Below are 15,724 nucleotides of genomic sequence, written 5' to 3' on the forward strand. Positions count from 1 at the left end.
TCCCTCTGGTTGCAGGAACCGCTGACAGCGGGTCCTCCTCGAAAGGGCTCCTGTCTCAGAGGAGTCTCTTTCTTGGTCTTGGGTTGGAAGACAGAGCGAGGTTTCCTGGCCGCCTGGGCTAACATGTCCTGAGTAGCCTTAGCTGAAAGGGCACTCGATACATCTTGGATAATTTTCTTGGGGAACAGAAGAGGAGAGAGTTGAGCATACAAGAGCGATGCCCTTTGTGCATGAGACACTGCCTTCGTGAGAAACGAACAGTAGACCGACCTTTTCTTAAGCACTCCAGCTCCAAACAGTGAGGAGACTTCACTCGATCCGTCTCTCACTGCTTTATCCATGCAAGTGAGTACACAGTTAAGATCTTCAGGAGACAGAGCATCTGGGGTCTTGGTCTTATTAGCCAGCACACCTAAAGACCAATCAAGGAAGTTGAAAACTTCCAGGACTCGGAACATTCCCTTCAGTAAGTGGTCAAGTTCGTTCATTCCCCACGTAGTCTTGGCGGACAAGAGGGCGGAACGACGAGCAGCATCCACTAATGAAGAGAAGTCCGAGTCCGCAGACGAAGGGAGAGCGAGGCCTAAAGGTTCTCCCGATTCGTACCAGAATCCCAATCTGCCGGTCAGTTTAGACGGAGGGAAAGAAAAAACCGTCTTCCCTTTCTCTTCCTTCGAAAGGAGCCATTCTCCAAAACCTCTCAGCGCCTTCTTCATGGAAAACAGTAGTTTTCATCCTAACACAAGACGAAACCTTCGACGTCTTCGAAGTGGAGAATAACGAAAGAGGAGAAGGGGGGAGCCACAGGAGAAAGAATATCTCCAAACTCTTGCAGGGAGTAACTCTGTAAGTTTCCTTATAGGAGGAAACTGAGGCGTCTTTTGTTCCTTCTTCTTCTGAGGGGTCCTGTTCCTCCTGAGCCGAAGAGCCTTCCTGATCCTTAGAGGCGCGACTATTCTTAAAGGAGTCTCTAGAGGCAGATAGACGTATACGTCTTGGAGACAATGCTTCAGGCAAGTGTCTACTTGCAACATCCTTCTTGTCTGGAGGAGTGCGTTTCCCAGATCCTTGAAGCCTAATAGGAGTCAGGCGGCAGTCAGGTGCAGAGCGCCTGTATGAAGAAGAAATTCTATCAGGCTCTTGGCGCCTATCCAAAGGATGAGCGGCTACCAGGCGAACTGCGCCTGTCATACGAAAAGCGCCTACCAGGCTCTTGGCGCCTGAACCGAGGCGAGAGAATCTCTGGCGACGAGCGCCTACTAGGTGAGCGCCTACCAGGGGAGAAGCGCCTGCTAGGCTCTCGGCGCCTGACTCGAGGCGAGTAAAAGTCAGGAGAAGAGCGCCTGCCAGGCGAAACGCGCCTAACAAGCTCTTGACGCCTGTCCAGCGAAAAGCGCCTGTCCGATTTAGGGCGCTTGGTCAGCCGGAGAGTGGAGGCGAGACGAGGAGCGGCTACGAGGTGAGTAGTGCCTACTAGGCTCTTGGCGCCCGTCAAGGGGAGCGATCCTGTCTCGAGAAGAGCGTCTGTAGGGTGAGGATCTCCTACGCGCAGTTTGCTCTTGTCTGAAGGAGAAACTTGTCTGTCAGGCGAATGTCGCTTATACGCAGATTTGATCTTGTCCGAAGCAGAGAGCCTCCTGCGAGAATCCGAACGAACAGTTGAGCGCGCCTCTTCCGTCGAAAAGCGAGAGTCAGGAGAGGGGAGCTTGGACTTCTTTACAGGAAGCGAGACGTCCTTCCTGCGCCGAGAAGACCCGTAAAGAGAGCCAGCCAGAGCCGAAATCTGCGCCTGAAGGTTAGCCAACACCCTTGCAGGAGAACTCAACCAACTCGTGAACAGGAGAAGAGGCTCGATCTCCGCTAAGTGAACGATACTCCTGAGATCTCTTTCGCTTCTTCGCTTCCACCTCAGGCTCTTCCGAAAAAACTTCAGGGCTGGAAGGGCGGGCGCAGGGAGCATTCCAGGCTCTCTTCGAAGGGCGCGAGGCTTCCGAAGAGCTCCATCCTCTTTTAGGAGAAGGCGAAGGCGACGACGAGAAGCACTGGCGCAAAATTTCTCTCTTGGAGTGATCCAAGGTAGCCTGGGAACGATCAACAGGAACTACCGAGGGGACGCCTGACCGTTGGGGATGCTCCCTAACCTTCCTGCGGCTTTCGACTTTCCTCCTCCACTGGGACTGGGAGTCTGGAAGAGGTCTAGGCCTGGAAGCATTAGGGCGCCGATCAGACGCACCCTCCACTGCACTGGGTTCACTGCACAAATCACTATTGGAATCACTCTTACCTTCTAGTTGCTTGATTTTCCTCTCCATACTGCGAATGGTGGCTTTCATTGAAGCCACTTCCGAAGGCGTATCTTCGGCTTCGGTGCAGGGAGCAGGAGCTGAAACTGACAAAGGAGCTACTTCTAAAATAGGATTATCTACATCCAACTCGCTAATACGAGATCTACTACTGCTCCTGGAAGAAGCTTTCCTAACTTTATCCTTTTCAAGCTTCCTCAAGTAGGAAGACAAAGACTTCCATTCATCCTCATTCAGCTTTTCACATTCATTACAAGGGTTATTAAAGGTGCATTCATTCCCTCTACACTTCAAACATACCGTGTGAGGGTCTACTGAAGCTTTCGGTAGCCTCACCTTACAATCAGTCATACAACAAACTCTAAACATAGCAGTTTTCTTAGTATCAACATCAGACATCATGAATCCAAGAAAAATCCAAAGAAAAGTCCAATAACTGTCCACAAATCGCGAAAGCCAGGCCAAAAGATCGGGTACTTCACCAAAAGTCCGTAGAAACAATCCAGGGCGAAAACGAGAAAAGAATCCAACTGTCAAGAGGTACCGACAACAGGTGTGGTCGACACCGACGACAGAAAAAATCTGGCAAGAAAGGTATGATGGTTCTTACACCCGCCTCCCAGCGGCGGGTAAGGTAGATCACCTGACCTACCTGTCGCGTTAGCCGCGAGTTTTGAATTCTGTCGTGACGTCAGAGACGTAAGCTAAGTATATGTCTGACAGGAAAGTTCATGTACAAAAACACAAAGCACTACACCCAAGAGCAAATACGGACAGACTATACATAACACGAAAGGAAGGAGGGAGAGGACTACTAAGTATAGAGGACTGCGTCAACATCGAAAACAGAGCACTGGGGCAATATCTGAAAACCAGTGAAGACGAGTGGCTAAAGAGTGCATGGGAAGAAGGACTAATAAAAACAGACGAAGACCCAGAAATATACAGAGACAGGAGAAAGACAGAAAGAACAGAGGACTGGCACAACAAACCAATGCATGGACAATACATGAGACAGACTAAAGACCTAGCCAGCGATGACAATTGGGAATGGCTACAGAGGGGAGAGCTAAAGAAGGAAACTGAAGGAATGATAACAGCTGCACAAGATCAGGCCCTAAGAACCAGATATGTTCAAAGTACGATAGACGGAAATAACATCTCTCCCATATGTAGGAAGTGCAATACGAAAAGTGAAACCATAAACCACATAGCAAGTGAATGCCCGGCACTTGCACAGAACCAGTACAAAAAGAGGCATGATTCAGTAGCAAAAGCCCTCCACTGGAGCCTGTGCAAGAAACATCAGCTACCTTGCAGTAATAAGTGGTACGAACACCAACCTGAAGGAGTGATAGAAAACGATCAGGCAAAGATCCTCTGGGACTATGGTATCAGAACGGATAGGGTGATATGTGCAAACAGACCAGACGTGACGTTGATTGACAAGGTCAAGAAGAAAGTATCACTCATTGATGTCGCAATACCATGGGACACCAGAGTTGAAGAGAAAGAGAGGGAAAAATTGGATAAGTATCAAGATCTGAAAATAGAAATAAGAAGGATATGGGATATGCCAGTGGAAATCGTACCCATAATCATAGGAGCACTAGGCACGATCCCAAGATCCCTGAAAAGGAATCTAGAAAAACTAGAGGCTGAAGTAGCTCCAGGACTCATGCAGAAGAGTGTGATCCTAGAAACGGCACACATAGTAAGAAGAGTGATGGACTCCTAAGGAGGCAGGATGCAACCCGGAACCCCACACTATAAATACCACCCAGTCGAATTGGAGGACTGTGATAGAGCAAAAAAAAAAAAAAAAAAAAAAAAAAAAAAAAAAAAAAAAAAAAAAAAAAAATAATAATAATAATAACAATAATAGTCAAGGTAGTCAAGGCTGAAGAAACAGGGAGAATAAAACAAGGATTCACTGACATCAGGACAGACACAGTCAGACACCAACTAAAGAAAATGCCTAACTGGAAAGCCCCAGGTCCCGATGAAGTCCATGGATACTGGCTCAAAAACTGAATTCAAGACCCTACACCCAAGAATAGCAGCAGAACAACTCCAGCATTGTATCACAAATCACCATGCGCCCAAAATGGATGACCACAGGAAGAACATCCTTAGTTCAGAAAGACAAGAGTAAGGGAAATATAGCCAGTAACTACAGGCCTATCACCTGCCTACCAATAATGTGGAAGTTACTAACAGGTATCATCAGTGAAAGGCTATACTACCTAGAGAGACAAACACCATTCCCCCACCAACAGAAAAGCTACAGAAGGAAGTGTAGGGGCACAAAAGACCAGCTCCTGATAGACAAAATGGTAATGAAGAACAGTAAGAGAAGGAAAACCAACCTAAGCATGGCATGGATAGACTGTAAGAAAGCCTTCGACATGGTACCACACACATGGCTAATAGAATGCCTGAAAATATATGGGGCAGAGGAAAACACCATCAGCTTCCTCAAAAATACAATGCGCAACTGGAATACAATACTTAAAAGCTCTGGAATAAGACTAGCAGAGGTTAATATCAGGAGAGGGATCTTCCAGGGCAACTCACTGTCCCCACTACTCTTTGTAGTAGCCATGATTCCCATGACAAAAGTACTGCAGAAGATGGATGCTGGGTACCAACTCAAGAAAAGAGGCAACAGAATTAACCATCTGATGTTCATGGACGACATCAAGCTGTATGGTAAGAGCATCAAGGAAATAGATACCCTAATCCAGACTGTAAGGATTGTATCTGGGGACATCAGGATGAAGTTTGGAATAGAAAAATGTGCCTTAGTCAACATACAAAAGGGCAAAGTAACATGGACTGAAGGGATAAAGCTACCAGATGGGAACAACATCAAACACATAGATGAGACGGGATACAAATACCTGGGAACAATGGAAGGAGGGGATAAAAAACACCAAGAGATGAAGGACACGATCAGGAAAGAGTATATGCAGAGACTCAAGTCAAAACTCAACACCAAATATGATAAAAGCCATAAACACATGGGCAGTGCCAGTAATCAGATACAGCGCAGGAATAGTGGAATGGACGAAGGCAGAACTTTCGCAGCATAGACCAGTGAAAACGGAAGGAAAACATATGACAATACACAAAGCACTACACCCAATAGCAAATACGGACAGACTATACATAACACGAAAGGAAGGAAGGAGAGGACTACTAAGCATAGAGGACTGCGTCAACATCGAAAACAGAGCACTGGGGCAATATATGAAGACCAGTGAAGACGAGTGGCTCAAGAGTGCATGGGAAGAAGGACTGATAAAAGTAGACGAAGACCCACAAATATACAGAGACCGGAGAAAGACAGAAAGAACAGAGGAATGGCATAACAAACCAATGCACGGACAATACATGAGACAGACTAAAGAACTAGCCAGCGATGACACGTGGCAATGGCTACTGAGGGGAGAGCTCAAGAAGGAAACTGAAGGAATGATAACAACGGCACAAGATCAGGCCCTAAGAACCAGATATGTCCAAAGAACGATAGATGGAAATAACATCTCTCCCATATGTAGGAAGTGCAATACGAAAAATGAAACTATAAACCACACAGCAAGCGAATGTCCGGCACTTGCACAGAACCAGTATAAAAAGATGCATGATTCAATAGCAAAAGCCCTCCACTGGAGCCTGTGCAAGAAACACCAGCTGCCTTGCAGTGATAAATGGTACGAACACCAACCTGAAGGAGTGATAGAAAACGATCAGGCAAAGATCCTCTGGGACTATGGTATCAGAACAGATAGGGTGATATGTGCAAATAGACCAGACGTGACGTTGATTGACAAAATCAAGAAGAAAGTATCACTCATTGATGTCGTAATACCATGGGACACCAGAGTTGAAGAGAAAGAAAGGGAAAAAATGGATAAGTATCAGGACCTGAAAATAGAAATAAGGATATGGGATATGCCAGTGGAAATTGTACCAATAATCATAGGAACACTAGGCATGATCCCAAGACCCCTGAAAAGGAATCTGGAAAAACTAGAGGCTGAAGTAGCACCAGGACTCATGCAGAAGTGTGTGATCCTAGAAACGGCGCACATAGTAAGAAAAGTGATGGACTCCTAAGGAGGAAATAATAATAATAATAATAATAATAATAATAATAATAATAATAATAATAATAATAATAATAATATAAAACAATAACAATATTATTGCTGTTTCAAAAGCATTTAATTTATATAGAATCTTCTCAATTCTTATCTTTTTCTCATCAGCATGTAGCTGGTATATCCAGTTTCCTAAGGACATATGTATAAAGATTTCAGTTGCCTTAGGTTTATTTTCTCTAAAGTGCCAATAGCACAGAGGCAGTCATCTGAGAGTATAAAAGTGAATTAAGATATGTGGTTTACAAGTATTTATAGCAGACAGGGCGTGTACAATCAGTAGGTGTAGGTCGGTAAGCAAGGATTTTAATTGGTTGTAAGTTGGTGACAAAATCTGTCCCTGAGGCATTGAGATTTCCTAGGTCCATCCAGGGTTGTTGGTGGGGGTGGGTGTTGGTTGGGGTACCCACCACCCGGGTGGTAGGAATTATAAGCCATCCACGTGACATGTCATCCACTTTCTCTCTCTCTCTCTCTCTCTCTCTCTCTCTCTCTCTCTCTCTCTCTCTCTCTCTCTCTCTCTCTCTCTCGATGGTGTGTCGTTGGTTTCTTGTATTTCTTCTCATGATGGTAGGGAGAAATTCTGTTTCTTTTACTGTGTTGATATATGCAGTGCCTTGAGAAACCGTAGACGTCTTCAGTTCAGTGCTTGGTCAATACTTCTCTTATGGTTTTCTCTATAATGATTGAAAATGGCCCTTTCTTGAAGGTGGCAAAAGAGACACTTGGAGAGCCTGGTGATGGCCATCCCAACATAGAATTGGTGGCATCCTTCCACCAGGCATTTAAATTCATAGATTTCACTCCTCTTCAAAGACGTTTCTGGGGCTGCTGGGTTCATCATACACTGGGCACTTCTTAAAATCAGTGTTTCAACACCTGATGGGGGTTCTCCTAAAAGCTACACGGGGAGCGGACTACGCTCTCACTCCTCAGTACATTTATCAAACAAAGGAGAATCATCTTCTACTATAAAGCAGGCCTTTTCAATGGCCTCAAGACAGAGAAGTGGTTACTTAGCCATTTATATACACCAGTGTCCAAGTCACTCGAGGGCATGAACATTCATATGGGCACCTTTCCAATGGCCGCATAACGAGTCCTGGAATAAACGTTCAACAGGCTCGTTTGAAGGGGCAACTAACCATGGGCTAACCCCACCAACCTCCCAGGGGCAGGGGAGTTTAGCAAGAATCTCGGTCTAGGAGCGTCGGTGGGACAGATAGTCCCCTCCTCTGCTGCATTTTCACTAAAAATGATATTGTTATTGTACAATAAAGTTTCATACATACTTACCTGGCAGATATATACTTAGCTATAGACTCCGTCGTCCCCGACAGAAATTCAAATTTCGCGGCACACACTACAGGTAGGTCAGGTGATCCCGCCGCCTGCCGCTGGGTGGCAGGAATAGGAACTATTACCGTTTTAAGCCAGATTTTTCTCTTCCACCTGTCTCCTGAGGGGAGGTTGGGTGGGCCATACGATCGTATATATCTGCCAGGTAAGTATGTATGAAACTTTATTGTACAATAACAATATCATTTTCATACATTCAACTTCCCTGTCAGATATATACTTAGCTGATTGGCACCTTTGGCGGAGGGCAAGAGACAGCTAATTACTGACCTAATAGGTAAACAACATATGTTGTAGGTAATACAAGTTAATTAATAATACCCTAGTTCCTACCTGTTTAGGCGGAAGATTTCTTAGCTTGTGCTGAGAAGTCTGCTTCGCCTCAAAAGCTTCAGCGAGGGTGTGCCCTATGGCTGAGAACTCTTGAAAAGGACTGTCAATGGGGTCTTATCCACTTACTCAACAGAACCTAATGGCAATTGTCACTGGAGTCTTATTCACTTACATGACAATATACCTATGCCTCTTGGCATATAAAGGAGTAAAATACTGATCCCGATCACCCGATCCTAACCGTGGATTAGTAAATATGATTGAAAGGCGTTATCCCCAAACACCTTTCAAACAACCTAAAAACTCAACACCAATAATTTTAAAATCACAATATATAAAATATAAGGACAAAAATTAATATTAAGGATCAGTCTTCTCTCCTTTCCCCAGCACTGTATCCGCTGATACATAAGGTCCTATAGAGAAGCATTTCTCATATGTCACTCTCACATCTTTCAAGTAATGTGAGGCGAACACTGAGTGACATCTCCAATATGTGGCCGCTAAGATGTTCTTCATTGACATGTTCTTGTTGAACGACAATGATGTAGCGACTGCACGTACTTCGTGTGCTTTTACCCTTAAGGTCTTATATGCCTCACTATCACAGCTCATGTGGGCTTCCATTATGATGTTCCTAACAAAAAATGCTAAGGCATTCTTTGACATAGCTCTTCTAGGGTCTTTAACTGCACACCATAAACTCTGATTGCAACCCTGCAACTGCTTCTTCTTCTGCAGGTAAAATTCAAAGTTCTCACAGGACATAAAGTTCTTTCCATTTCATTCCCAACTAATTGAGAAAGGCCTTTTACTTCAAAAGTCCTAGGCCAAGGTCTCGAGGGGTTTTCATTTTTAGCTAGAATAAAGGTTTAAAGGACAATACAGCTGAATCCTTCTTAAAACCCACTCTAGAGTCAAGCGCTTGCAGCTCACTCACTCTTTTCGCAGTGGCGAGAGCTATTAAGAAAATGCATTTTCTAGTCAAGTCCCGGAAAGTAGCTTTATCGGGAGGTTCAAATCTCTCCGACATAAGGTATTTGAGAACCACATCCAGATTCCAACTAGGGGCGAGAGAAGTTCTTAATTTTTTAGTTTCAAATGATCTAATCAAATCATGCAGATCTTTGTTATTCTCTATGTTCAGGCCCCTATTCCTGAACACAGCTGATAACATGCTCTTATAGCCTTTAATGGTTGACACTGCCAGATGAGATTCTTCTCGTAAAAACAAAAGAAAATCAGCAATTTCGGTCACAGAGGTATCGGAGGAGGACAGCTTCTTCGCCTTACACCATCTACGGAAAACTTCCCACTTCGATTGGTATATCCGCATGGTTGAGGACCTTCTTGCTCCAGCAATTGCTTTTGCCGCTTCGCGAGAAAAGCCTCTCGCTCTGACCAATCTTTCGATAGTCGAAAGGCAGTCAGAGCGAGAGCATGGATATTTTTGTGATACCTCTCGAAGTGGGGTTGTCTGAGCAGATCTGTCCTTTCGGGAAGAGATCTGGGGAAGTCCACTAATCCATTCCTGTACCTCTGTGAACCATTCTCTTGCAGGCCAATAAGGAGCGATCAATGTCATCCTCATTCCCTCCGAGGACACGAACTTTCTCATTACTTCCCCCAGCATCTTGAATGGGGGAAACACATACGCGTCTATGCCCTCCCAATCCATGAGCATGGCATCTATGGATAGGGCTCTGGGATCGTCCCCCAGCGAGCAAAAGTTGTCCATCCTCCTGGATAGGAATGTTGCAAACAGGTCCACTTGCGGCTTCCCCCAAAGAGACCATAGTTGCTGGCAGACTTGTGAATGAAGGGTCCACTCTGTTGGAAGGACCTGGTTTTTCCTGCTCAATCTGTCTGCTCTTATATTCTTCCCTCCTTGAACGAACCTCGTCAGGAGTCGAATCCCTCTTTCTTCTGTCCATATCAACAGATCCCTTGCTAGTTGGTAAAGGGAGAAAGAGTGTGTCCCCCTTGTTTTCTTATATAAGCCAGAGCCGTGGTGTTGTCCGAGTTGACTTGGACCACCACGCCTCTGACTTCGTTCTCGAAAACCTGCAGTGCTAAGTGCACTGCTAAGAGTTCCCTTTGCATTTATGTGCCAGGCCTTCTGTTCTTCTGTCCAACTGCCTGACACTTCCTTCGTCCCTAGTGTTGCTCCCCACCCCGTGTCCGAAGCGTCTGAGAATAACACTAGGTGAGGGTTCTGAAGGGCCAAGGACACTCCTTCGTTTCTTGTCAGTGGTCCTAACCACCATCGTAAGTGGTTTTTGATACTCTCTCCTATAGGAAAGGTATCCAAAAGATCTCCTTTTCTTCTGTTCCAACTCCTTCTGAGATGGAACTGCAAGGGTCTCAGATTCAGTCTCCCTAGAGAGATGAACTGCTCCAGCGAGGAAAGAGTGCCCAGAAGACTGAGCCATTCCCTCGCTGAGCTTCGTTCTTTCTCTAGGAAGACCGAGATTTTCTCCAACCCTTTCGAGATTCTTTCCTGGGATGGATACGCTCGAAAACCCCGAGAATCCATCCGAATCCCCAGATAGACGATAGTCTGACTGGGGATTGTGTGAGACTTCTCGAGGTTTACGAGCAATCCGAGAGATCTGGTCAATTGAAGAGCTATCTCCAAGTCCTCCAAGCACTTTTGTCTTGTCTGCGCTCTTATAAGCCAATCGTCTAGGTAAAGAGATATCCTCACCCCTTCAGATGTAGCCATCTTGCTACGTTTCTCATCAACGATGTAAACACCTGAGGAGCCGTCGAGAGGCCGAAACACAAAGCCCTGAACTGATAAATCCTTCCCTGCACCATGAATCGAAGATATTTCTTCGACGAATGATGCAGGGGGACGTGAAAGTATGCATTTTGCAGGTCGAGGGAGACCATCCAATCTCCTGGACGGAGAGCAGAGAGAACCGAGTTGGATGTCTCCATGGAGAACTTTGTCTTCTCCACGAAGCGATTCAATGCACTCACGTCCAGGACAGGCCTCCACCCCCCCCGAGGCTTTCGGCACCAAAAATAGGCGATTGTAAAAACCTCGGGAGTGCGGATCCTGTACTACCTCGATGGCCTCCTTCTCCAACATTTGCTGCACCAGTCCATGAAGGATCTCTCTCTTTACAGGGTCCTTGTATCTCGCCGACAGCTCCCTCGGAGTCGTCGTCAATGGAGGTCTGTTCTTGAAGGGGATGAGGTATCCTTTCCTCAGCACTTGCAGGGACCAAGAATCTGCTTTCATTGAAGCCCATGCTTCCGAGAATCCCAGAAGTCTGGCCCCTACTGGTGATTGGAGGACTGGAATCTCATTTTGCGTTCTTCTTTGGAACTCTAATGGAAGATCTTCCTCTTTTCTCTCCTCCTCTCTTCCTTGGGGCTCGATTAAAAGCTCTACCTCGAAAGGGCTGTTGGGCAGGTGTTGGCTCCCTCTTCGAGACAGAAGCAGCTGGCCTAGGCTTCTTAGCAGAATGTACCAGCAAATCCTGTGTTGCCTTCTCAGTAAGCGTATGGGAAATGTCCTTTACCAACTGAGAAGGAAACAGCTGTTTAGACAGAGGGGCATATAAAAGAGAAGCCCTCTGTACTGGAGAGACTGCTTTGGTAAGAAAAGAACCAAAGACAGCCCTCTTCTTTAATACTCCTGTCCCGAACAAGGATGCCACTTCAGCCGATCCGTCCTGCACTGCCTTGTCCATGCATGCCAAAACACTATGCAAGACTTCTGGTTCCAAAAACTGAGGGTCTTGAGTCTTGTTGGCCAAAGCCCCAAGGGACCAATCTAGGAAGTTAAAAACTTCCAAGACATGGAATATTCCCTTGAGGAGATGGTCCATTTCAGACATTGTCCAGCTTGTTTTGGCTGCTGGAAGTGCATGCCTCCTTGCCGAATCCACCAAGGTCGAGAAGTCCGCTTCAGCAGATGAGGGAAGAGAAAGTCCCATAGATTCCCCTGTGCTATACCAAATCCCTCTCTTCCCTGATAGCCTGGAAGGGGGACAGGTAAACACAGTCTTCCCCGCCTCCTCCTTGGTTTTAAGCCAATTCCCGACCGACTGCAAAGCCCTCTTCATTGAAATGGTCGGTTGCATCTTCAAGAAAGAGGAGGACTTCGCAGCCTTCGTACTCGAAAATAAAGACCGAGGAGAAGGAGGGGCAGCAGGACTCAGAGACTCTCCAAATTCTTTTAACAAGAGGGCTGCTAGTATCTTATAACCAGAAAGACCTGCCCCCTTGTTTTCTTCAGAGTCCGAAACATCCTCTAATTCTGGTTGAGTTTTATTCGGAGAAGAGTGTGCGACCGGGGGACTCCTCTCTCGGGAATGCACAGGGCTTGCAGCAACACCGGCTGCAACCTGACAAGGGCTACGGTCGCTTGTGCGACATCTTGAGTCCCTGCCAGGAGAAGGCCGATGTTGTTCTTTTACCCTAAGGCCCTCCTGACAAGGACGGCGGCCGCTTGTGCGACAACTTTCGTCCCTACCAGGAGAAGTCCTTAAATGTCGTTCCCTTTTTTCATGATCCATTCCTTCCCGACAGGGGCTACGATCACCTGTGCGACACCTAGAGGCCCTGTCAGGGGAAAATTGATCTTGAGAAAAATCCCAAAGAGGAGCCTCCAAGTCCACTTCAAACTCCGATAACTCATCCAAATTGTATTCTGGGTTGTACAAATCCTTGCGCCTGCTTTCAGGCGCTCTAGACGCTTTACGTCTTGTTTCAGCCGCTTCAGGATTTGCAGGCGCCTTGCGCCTCCATTCGGACGCTTCAGGCTCTTCAGGCGCTTTGCGCCTCGTTTCAGGCGCCTCAGGCTCTTTAGGCGCTTTGCTTCTTCTTTCAGGCGCCTCAGGCTCCCTAGGCTCTTTGCTTTTCCTTTGAGGCGTTCTAGGCTCTCCAGGCGCTCTATGTTTCATATCAGGCGCTCTAGGCTCTCCAGGAGTTAAATATTTCCTTTTAGCCACTTCAGGCTTTTCAGGCGCGTTGCGCCTCATTCCTTTTACTTGAAGAGCTTTACGCCTCATTTCAGGCGCTCCAGACTCTTTTCGCCTCGCCAAAAGAGTTCCAGGATCTTCAGTTAATTTGCGCCTCCCTTCAGGCGCTTCAGGCGCTTCAGGCTCTTTGCGCTTCCTTTCAGGAGTTCGTCCGATTTCGGGAGTTCCAATTTTACTCCTCGATACGGACATCTCATGTGCTTTCTTCCTAGTAGGAAGTTCCCTATACACATCTTGTCGCCTTGACGGCGTTTTTGCGCTTGACAGTAGCCTGACGTCTGGCTGGCGCCAGGCTTCTGGCAGGCGCCTCGTCCGAGCTCTCAGATAGTTCTAAAGGACGGGATCTTTTGATAGGGAGAAATCTATCCTTCCTTCTAGGCTGATCAGATTTAAGAACTCCTACTAGGGAAGATATCTGTTTCTGCATATCCTCTAACATCTTCGTAGCTACGTCTCTCTTTCCAACCTCCGATGCAGGAGAAGAAGCTTCTGAATATACATTCTTCTTCCTCTTTTCCGGAGGATATTCTTCCGGAAATTCTTCAGGGCTTGAGTCGAATGAAGGAGACTTCCAAGTTCTCTTCGAAGGTCTCGACAATCTATCTGAACTCCATCCTTTTTTAGATGAGAAATCAGACGAAGAAAAACACTGTTTCAGGACGTCTTTCCAACGACTATCCTTGGCAGCCCGGGACGTAACTACAGGATCTGCCGAGGGGACGCCTGACCGGTGGGGATTCTCTGAAACCTCCCTGCGGCTTTCGACATTTCTTCTCCACTGGTCTTGGGAGCTTGAAAGAGGTCTAGGCCTGGGAGCGAGACAGAGCCGATCAGACGCACCCTCCACTTCACTGGGAACACTTTCACTGCACTTACCTTCCAGTTCTTTAATTTTTTGTTCCATATGTTTAAGCGAAGCTTTCAGACTCGCAATTTCCGATGTTGAGCTTGCCGAGTCCGATAATCGGGAAGGTAAAGCTGTATGGGAGGAAACAATAGGGTTATCAATAGGCAATAGTCCGCTAACTGGCTCGTTAGAGACCGACCTACTTACACTCTTGGAAGAGGCTTTTCTAGCCCTATCTCTCTCCAACTTTCTTAGGTAGGAATTAAGCAACTTCCATTCCTCCTCATTCAAATTCTTGCACTCATCACATGTATTCAATTGAGAGCATACATTCCCTCTACAATTTTTACAAGTGGTGTGAGGATCCACCGAAGCTTTCGGCAGTCTCACAAAACAATTCTCATTCGCACACACTCTGAACGAAATCGACACGTCAGACATTATGAGAAATTCCAAAGCCAAATCCAAAAAACAGTCCACAATAGCGTATGCCAAACCAAAGATCCAATACGTCACCAAATAGCAGTCCAAAAGATCAACGGCGTAATGAAATTCGAAATTCAAGTCAGGAGGAACTAGCAACGATGTTACTAGTACCGCGACAGAGAAAAATCTGGCTTAAAACGGTAATAGTTCCTATTCCTGCCACCCAGCGGCAGGCGGCGGGATCACCTGACCTACCTGTAGTGTGTGCCGCGAAATTTGAATTTCTGTCGGGGACGACGGAGTCTATAGCTAAGTATATATCTGACAGGGAAGTTGAATGTATGAAACTATTAATTTTGTCCACAAGGACTTTAACCGAAGTCCCAACTTGGGTCATGGTATTCACTAATAGACAAAACTTTTGGTCTATCCACGCCTCGAGACTGGCAATGGCACTGGGTTCCGAAGAAAGGGAGCTGGGAATTGGAGTTGTGGGGAAAGTTGGAGGGATAGTAATGTGTGGAAAGGCAGTCTAAAGGCGTAACACAGTGGTTCCCAAACATTTTCTGGTCATTACCCACTTTTCATACAGGATACTTGTCCATGGCCCATTGCCACCACCAAGCATAATCCACATATGTATAAAACCCATCGTTTTACACATAATACATATCCACAGGTTATGGCCGCAGTTTAGGAACCACTGGCATAACAGATACAGGAATATCGACATTATCAACTCTAGGTGAACTCAACTAACAAGCAGTCTTAGACTTGGCTCTAGCAGCCACTTTCCTACCGTCACATTTAAGTTTCATTAAATGAGAATCTAATGCCTGCCATTTTCCCTTATCCCAGTCTATGCACTCATCGCAAGACAGAGTTAAAGAACAAACTTGTCCTCTACACATACAAAACACAGTATGGGAGTCATAGTCAACCGAAGTCAGTCTTGTGGCTGCAAACCTAATACTGGATGAACTAGTCTGACATAATCCAATCAAAAGTCAAAATCAGAAAAAAAATCTGTGATATAATCAAAGCTACATAATGGAATACATCACCCAACCGGTGAAGAACCACAACCATCCGGTGACCAACAATTTCAAGAGCAGCTCAACCACCATGTAATATTGTGGACCAGCAGAAACAAATTGATCCCTTTAGCTATGTTGTACCTGTTCTTCCCTGAAAGTGGCCGAGGCTAGTTCCCTACACCCGAAACAAAAGTGCTACTGCGATTTCCAAATCTTTAAAATTTTGAGCTGCTGTAGAGTAGAAACTTACAGCTAT

At 46.1% G+C, this 15,724-nt stretch overlaps 1 protein-coding gene across 1 annotated transcript in view; it reads right to left on the reverse strand.

Annotated features, from left to right (window-relative positions):
• LOC135220448 (sorting nexin-17-like) overlaps nucleotides 1-15,724 on the reverse strand; it is a 191,612-nt gene that overhangs the window by 102,217 nt on the left and 73,671 nt on the right. The window lies entirely within an intron of this gene.

The sequence above is a fragment of the Macrobrachium nipponense genome, chromosome 20, assembly GCF_015104395.2.
Source record: "Macrobrachium nipponense isolate FS-2020 chromosome 20, ASM1510439v2, whole genome shotgun sequence".
In the NCBI taxonomy this organism is placed as follows: domain Eukaryota; kingdom Metazoa; phylum Arthropoda; class Malacostraca; order Decapoda; family Palaemonidae; genus Macrobrachium; species Macrobrachium nipponense.